This window comes from Chiloscyllium punctatum, chromosome 34 (assembly GCF_047496795.1).
Source record: "Chiloscyllium punctatum isolate Juve2018m chromosome 34, sChiPun1.3, whole genome shotgun sequence".
Classification (NCBI taxonomy): domain Eukaryota; kingdom Metazoa; phylum Chordata; class Chondrichthyes; order Orectolobiformes; family Hemiscylliidae; genus Chiloscyllium; species Chiloscyllium punctatum.
Genome location: NC_092772.1, coordinates 3,032,955 through 3,041,349, shown reverse-complemented (window position 1 = coordinate 3,041,349; position 8,395 = coordinate 3,032,955).

Below are 8,395 nucleotides of genomic sequence, written 5' to 3'. Positions count from 1 at the left end.
CATTTTGCTCAGCTCTAACCAGCGCACAAACGCCACACATGGTCAGTGTGGGGATTGAACCGACATTTTTGGTGTGATTCGCACCACGCTCTAACTAGCTGAGCTAACCGACCAATGCACGCCATGGGCCGAAAGCAAATGCCTCTATTGCCGGTGTACACAATCACGGTATCAGGGTTTTCTGCCCCGGGGAGCCACCAGGAACTCTTGATAAACTTGAAGGTGGGACCCTGTGGGGAAGAGGCAGTCTTCCTAGTAGATACGGGGGCAGCATGGTCGTCGCTGAATTTTAAACCAAAGAAAGTACGATGTCAACACGGTCAATTACTGTTTCCGGGGTTCAAGGGGAAGAATTTACTGTTCCAATATTTGAACCTATGATGATAGAAGGTCCGAAGGATACAGTTAAAGGGGAACAGTTGTATATCCCTGATGTAGGAAGTAACTTAGTAGGGAGAGATTTAATTACCTTCTTAGGACTGGAGATTTGAATTAGTGTACAAATGGCAATGTTGACAGAAGATGTGGAGAGAGAGGTAGACCCTATTATATGGGCTAGAGAAGGCAATCGTGGAAAAATACAGATCCGTCCCTCAGAAATAAGTTTAAAAAGGAAAGGGGATGTTGTTTATGAGCGACAATGTCCCATTTCCAAACAAGGTAAACGAGGACTGCAGCCAGTAATTGAGGGGCTAGAGATGGACTGTTGGAGCTAAGTATGTCTCCTTATAATATCCTAATTCTACCAGTGCGTAAGTCCGATCGAAGTTATCGATTGGTGCAGGAGTTGAGAATATTGAATTGTAGGTTATTAAGTACGATCCCTCATGACCACAAATGGTTTAGTGTGATAGATTTAAAGGATGCCTTTTGGTAGGAAAGTAGGAAGTTTTTGCCTTTGAATGGAAAGATCCCCAAAAAAGGACAGAAACACCAATACCAGTGGACCGTGCTCCCCCAGGGGTTTATGCAATCCCCAAATTTATTTGGACAGATGTTAGAACAAATATTGGAGAAATTTAGCAGCCCCAAGGGAACTACCCTGTTGCAGTATGTAGACGACCTCTTAGTAACAGGAAAGAGAAGAGAAAGAGTAGTAGAAGCCACGAAAAAAAATTGAATTTCCTGTGTCAGCAGGGACCATGGGATTCTAAAAACAAATTATAATATGTGGACCGAGAATTGAAATACTTGTGACATTTTGTTCGTGAGGGAAGTGAAAGGGAAGCCTGGAAGGGTTAAAGGGAATAGTGGGGAATGTGCTGCCAGGAATAAACGGGAATATCATAATTTTGGGGGTTTAACGGGATATTGCAGATTGTGGATTGATTCTTATGCTCAAAAGACGAATAAATTATATCTCAAACTATTAGAGGAGGAACCAATGTGTCTGAGTTGGGAAGAAGAGGAAAAAGAACTATTTAAGAATTCAAAAGAGATCTGATCCATGCCCCCGGGTCAGCCTTACCTTCTCTAGATAAACCTTTCCATCTCTTTGCTACCATATATTAAGAGCACGGCTTTGGGAGTATTAACCCAGAGGTGGGGAGGAATGAATTAGCCAGTAGCATATCTTTCAAAGCTATTGGATCCAGTATCCCGGGGGTGGCCTGAGTGTGTGCAGGCCGTGGCTGCCACTGCACTGTTGGTGGGGGAAAACAGGAAGCTTACATTTGGGGGAGCCCTAATAGTAAGCACCCCACACCAAGTGAGAACGATCCTAAACCAAAAAGCTGGGTGATGGTTGACAGACTCGCGGATTTTGAAATATGAGGCAATATTAGTAGAAAAGGATGATCTAGTGTTGGTCACGCATAATTCTTTAAATCCAGCTGCCTTTCTTTGGAAAGAGGAAGGAGAATCTCCTCAGAATCCAGGGCACGACTGCCTTGACATTATAGAATACCAAATTAAGGTCTGCATGGACCTGAGAGATGTTCCGCTTCATGCAGGAGCCAGACATTTTATAGACGGATCATCCCGGGTGACTGAAGGGAAAAGACATAATGGGTATGCAGTTGTAGACGGGATGGAAGGTGGTGTGGTAGAGGCAGGAAGGTTGCCAAATGGGTGGTCAGCTCAGACCTGTGAACTCTATGCATTGGAAAGTGTCCTTAGGGCGTTAGAAAATAAAGAGGGAGCAGCATACAGTGACTCTAAATATGTATTTGGTGTTGGCACTTTCTGAAAGATATGGCAGGAAAGAGGACTGATCAATAGCCGGGGGAAGGAATTTGCACACGAGGAGTTGATTAAACGGGTCTTGGAATCCCTATTACTCCCCCGAGAAATAGCGGTAGTGCATGTAAATGGTCATCAGAAAGGAAATGGACCAGAAGTTAGGGGGAATAGATTAGCCGATAAAGTGGCTAAGGAAGCAGGCCTGGACACACAAGGAGTGCTAATTCACTCCCTAATATCTCCTGTTCCTGATCCCCGGAAGCTCTTATATTTACTGAAAGAATTGAAAAAAGAATTGACAGATTTTGGGGCTGAAGAAAAACAGCAGATGGGCATTGGATGTTACCTGATGGAAGGGAAATGTTCAACAAAGTGATGATGCGAGAAATTATGGCTGTCCTACATCAAATCAGCCATTGGGCCGTACAAGCAACGTATCTTTTAGTTCTTAGGGAATATGGATGTAAAGGAATATATACAATTGCTAAACACATATGTGGGGGATGTATCATATGCAGAAAGGTAAACAAGAAAGTCTTGAGAAAACAGACCCCAAGAGGAAGAGACCCGGGATTGAGACTCTTCCAGAGTATACAAGAAGATTATACTGAACTACCCAGAGTAGGAAGACTAAAATATATACTGGTCATAGTAGATCATCTATCTGGTTGGGTTGAGGCATACCCCCAAGCTACTGCCACTGCGAGTGTGGTGTGCAAAACAATATTGGAGCACATAATTCCCCGATATGGGCTAGTGAACCATATAGATTTCGACCAAGGAACTCATTTTACCTCTAAAGTGTTACAGGAGATAAGGAAAGGGTTGGGAATTTCCTCAGGAAACAGAGTTTATTAGCACAGACTCCACCCCTTGAATTCACCGTTCATCCCATCCGGCCGGGAGATTGGGTCTTAGTAAAATCATGGACAGAGACTAAATTGCAGCCGGACTGGGAAGGGCCATATCAGGATCCTTTGATTACCGAAACGACAATAAGGACAGCGGAGAAAGGCTGGACTCACTACACTCGGATCAAAGGGCCAGTGAAATCTCCAGTTGATGAAGAAGTCTGGACAGCCGAATCAACGGAAGACCCCCTGAAATTCAGGCTGAAGAGACTTAGAGTAACTGATTATACAGTGGCGACGCGAGCGCAGGATTATTTCTGTAGGAATGTGTATTAAGTTTTATTGTACTTCAGCAGAATTTTTAGAATGCTGGGGATCTTAGAGTTATGATGCTAGCTCTCTTCGTATTGGGATTTTGTCAAATATAATTTCATATGTATTATTAACGGTCCCTGCATCTGATAATCCGCAAGAAATAGACGCTGATGCATGCAGTTTAGTAAATTGTGGGATGTAGATAATCAGAGACAGTACCGCAGCTCAGAGATACATCTTAAGTCCTTTGGGGATGGTACTTGGTATAATGGTCTTGTAACAATACACAGGGCCACCTCTGGTTTTCTCCCACAATCCAAAGATATGCAGGTTAGGTAAATTGACCATGCTAAGCTGTACGTTCTGTTCAGGATATGTGTAGGTTATATGCATTAGTCAGGGGTAATTGTCCAGTTATCTGAGAGCAGAATGGTGCTGAGTGGATTATTCTTTGGAATGTCAGTGTCGACTTGTTGGGCCAAATGGCCTGTTTCCACACAGTAGGGATTGTATAAACTTAGAATTGTGTTTCGCTAAACAAAACTGACAATTTTTTTAAACTGTTGCATTTAAAACTTACCTTTAACTGTCAATTGTCAATATGTAAAATATCTCTATGTTACTGAAATCAATGTTCAAACAAAACACTGCACATAAAGTCGCACAAAGATCCTCATGACCATTTAATTACTGTTCAGAGAATAATCACAGTAAAATTTTATTGTTTCTGAGATCAATCGCACTATCACAGTAAGTATCTGGTTATCATTCCCTTCAATAAATGCAATCGTTGTCCTCTGGTATTTCAGTTCAGTCGTTATACACCGTACTGGTTGTTCAAAGCATGGTTATTCTTTATTATGAAGGGCCAAGTGTTGTAACGGCAAGAGATGTTGTTCGATCTGATTTGATGCATGTTCTCAAACAAGTTTTCACTATAAATATTGCAAAAAATGTGTTTATTTGGTATTGTTCAGCTGCTGATGCTAACATTTTCAGTTCATGTTTATTAAGCATATTTGGAGAAAGTGAGGAAAGCTGTGGTGTTGCAAAAGTGCAGGCACATTCAAAGAGCAGGAGTATCGAAAAGATTCCTGATGAAGGGCTTATGCCCAAAACGTCGATTCTGCTTCTCTTTGAATGCTGCCTGACCTGCTGTGCTTTACCGGCACAATGCTCTTGCCATTAGAAATATTTGACTAAATATTCAGAGACAATACTAAAAGTTACCTCTATCAATTTAATTTACTGTGCTTTCTATTCACTGAACGTTTGATGTTAATTGCTCCTCTTTTTCTTCTTAAATCTGATACAAATTTCAAAATACAGAACACATTAAAATTCACATGAATTATAAATGTACGTTCTCGACAAGAAAACCAATGGAAGGCGATATAGAATTCTTGAAAAGCCTACACATTTGAATGAAAAAGCAATTCCTTCTAAAAAATGTTTCCACGTCTGTATCTTTTTCTCAATTCAATAATCCTGCAACTTTATAATTGTCAGTTGATCTCTCTGAATGAGTACCTAATCAATGTCAATGTAACAGCTGAAACATTAACAACAGATTGGTAACTGGGTGTTAAAGACCTTATTTGAAGCCAACAAATGTTTGATATTTCCGAGAATTCCTCCAGAAAACATACTTGAATCATAATACAAGAAGTCAGATCTGCAAACCTTATTTTTAAATGAACAATCTCCAATATTTCCAAAGCATTTCAATCTTACGGTCAAAATGAACAGGTGAATGGAAAAATAAAAACAAATTTCTGACAATTCATAAACTGAACAACAATTACAAATTCACTTTGATCAAAGGACAGAGTAATATATAGATGAATCACAACATTTAGGAACAAAGTAGGTAATCAGCTGACTGACAAGTAATACGTGGTAGCATTTGTTAGTTTACTGAAGAAGATATCAACTTTATTTTCAATTTATACAACGACAGAATAATGTTTAATGTGTTTCAATTTTTTGGACTTGCCCCTTTGCAGCAATAAAGGATCAATCTCATTACTTAGACATCGTAATCTTTAATTCTGCAACATTTTCACATATTCTCCAGGAATTTATAAGCGACAGAATTAGATACAGGTCTCCCCACTATCCGAAAGTAAAGCGTTATTATGAAACCTTACATAAACTGAAAAGGCGTTCGTCAAAGAAGCATTAATTTATATGGGAAACACCTTCCCTTTTCTTTGTAAAAGTGAAAATCCTCTTCAGATTTCTTCCAGTCAGAGAAAACAGGGACAGATGTAAGTCTTTTGTAAAAGCAAAGTGGCTAAAGCGAATTTTCCAACACATATTTCTTGGTAACCTGACACAAATAAGCATCAGATTTTGTGATTATTGATATAATAGATAAAAACAGATCTAATGTTGGATTGAAAAGCAGTTCAATCTGTGTTTAGGTACTCTCTAATCTCCATTCAGATAGCTCTTGATATATTTGTGGTGAAGGTGTGATTTGAAACCTTCCCTCGTGTTTAGTAATAGAGACACTGCCACAGCTCCACAGGCTCCTTTCATAATGTTCCCACTCAGGCCGGCAGGACTACAATATTATGTTTAATATGGTTACTCAAATGAAAACTAATCAGCTGTTTATTGTAGTAATTTGAATGGGAATTAATTAGGTAGTTTCTGTGTGTAATGGACTGGAAATTAAACAATATTTTACACTAACAATAGAATACATGAATGATAGTCTTAAAAAAGAGAATCTCATGACAATTCTTTGAAAGACAAATTGACAAAACTGCGTGATCATTGTACTTTAATTTTAAAAATGCATCAGTCATTCAATATGAACATTCAGCCGAAGACAAGTTCCCTTCCTGTCAACAACGTACAACTTCCACAATTTCAAAATGAACAGTCATTGATAAAGGAAGGAACAAACAGATGCTAATTCTATTTTCTTCACATAAACGTGCGATGAATTTTAAGTAAGTTTCATATATGTAAAAAGGAAACTTTTATTGTGGTTCTAAATACAATAAGTGTTAGCATGAAGTGAAACATAAGCAAATCAATTTAACTGTGTTTTCTCAGTTAAAATACCATTCAATATTCAAAGTAGTCGAGTGATTGTACACTGCAATATCTTTACATTAATTCAGTGCTGAGACATAATTCCACATTTATACCCCTTATAGTGAAGCAAAGTTGTGCCAGGAGTCTGAGCAGGTAGGGGAGGTCTTTACTGAGTACTTTGCTTCAGTATTCACAAGTGAGTGGGACCTTGTTCCTTGTGAGGACAACGTGAAACAGGCTGATATGGTCGAACAGGTCGATGTTAAGACAGAGAATGTGCTGAAAATATGTAAAAATCATGGGGATAGATAAGTGCCCTGGGCCAGAAAGGATATAACCTAGGTTGTTATGGGAAGGGAGGCAAGTGATTACTGTGTTTTGGCAATGATCTTTGCATCCTCACTGTCCACTGGAGTCATACCAGATGATTGGAGGGTGGCAAACGTTATTCCCTTATTGAAGAAAGGCAATTGAGATGATCCTGGGAATCATCGATGAGTCAGTCTTACATCAGTTGTGGGCAAATTCTTGGAGAGAATTCTGAGAGACAGGATTTATGATTATTTGGAAAAGTATAGATTGATTAGAGATGGTCAGCATGGCTTTGTGAGCGGCAGGTTATGCCTCACAAACCTTATCGAATTATTTGAGGTTGTGGCAAACACATTGGTGGGGACAGAATAGTGGGTGTGGTGTATAAGGATTTTAGCAAGGTGTTTGATAAGGTTCCCCATGGTAGGCTCATTCAGAAAGTAATGAGACATGGGATGTAGGGAAACCTGCCTGGTTAGATAATAAATTGGTTGACCCATAGAGGACAGGGTGAGATTAAATGGATAGTTTTCAGCTTGGAGCACGGTGACCAATGGTGTTCTGAAGGGATCAGTTGTGGGACCTCTGCTCTTTGTGATTTTTACAAATGACTTGGATGAGGAAGTGGAAGGGTGGATTAGGAAGTTTGCCAATGACACGAGGGTTGGTGGAGTTGTGGATAGTGTGGAGGGCTTTTGTAGGTTGCAAGAGGACATTGACAGGATGCAGAGCTGGGCTGAGAAGTGGCAGGTGGAGTTCAACCTCGGAAAATGTGAAATTATTCATTTTGGAATTTCAAATTTGAATTCATATTTTTCAGATTAAATACAGGATTCTTGACAATGAGAAGGAACAGAGGGATCGTGGGGTGCATGTCCATACATCCCTCATAGCTGACATCTAAGGTGATAGGGCTATTAAGACAGTGCATAGCGTGTTGGCTTTCATGAATGGGGAGGTTGAGTTTAAGAGCCACGAGGTTATGCTGCAGCTCTATGGATCCCTGATGAGACTACACTTGGAATATTGTGTTCTGTTCTGATCACCTCATAAGACATAGGATGTGGAAGCTTTAGAAAAAGTGCAGATGAGATTTATCAAAATGTTGTCTGGACTGGAAGGCATGTCTTATGACTAAAGGTTGACAGAGCTGGGGCTTTGGTCATTGCAATGAAAGAGGATAATAGTTTACTTGATAGCTTTGGGTAAGTTGATGAGAGACATAGATAGAGTGGATAATGAAAGACTTTTCCCTACAAAGTGGCGTAATTTTAAGATGAATGGGAGAAGTTGTACGGAGATGTCAGAGATATTTTCTTTATAGATAGTGGTGAGTGTGTGGAATGCACTGCCAGTGGTGGTAGTAGATTCAGATCCATCAGGGACATCTAAACGACTCTTGGATAGGCACATGGATGATAGCAAATGAAGGGCATGTTGGTTAGTTTGATCTTAGAGTTGGATAAAATGTCGGAACAACATCGTGGCCAAAGGGCCTGTACTGTGCTGTACTGTTCTATATTCTATGGATTGAAATTAACAATTATTTTATATTAACAACATATAGATTTTCAAAACTCTATTAGCATACTTAAGAATAATGATAAATTTCATCTTGTTATTTGACTGTGCTATCTGCAGAAATGAACGGAATTATTGCAGGGAAAAGTAATTAGGATTTTCTA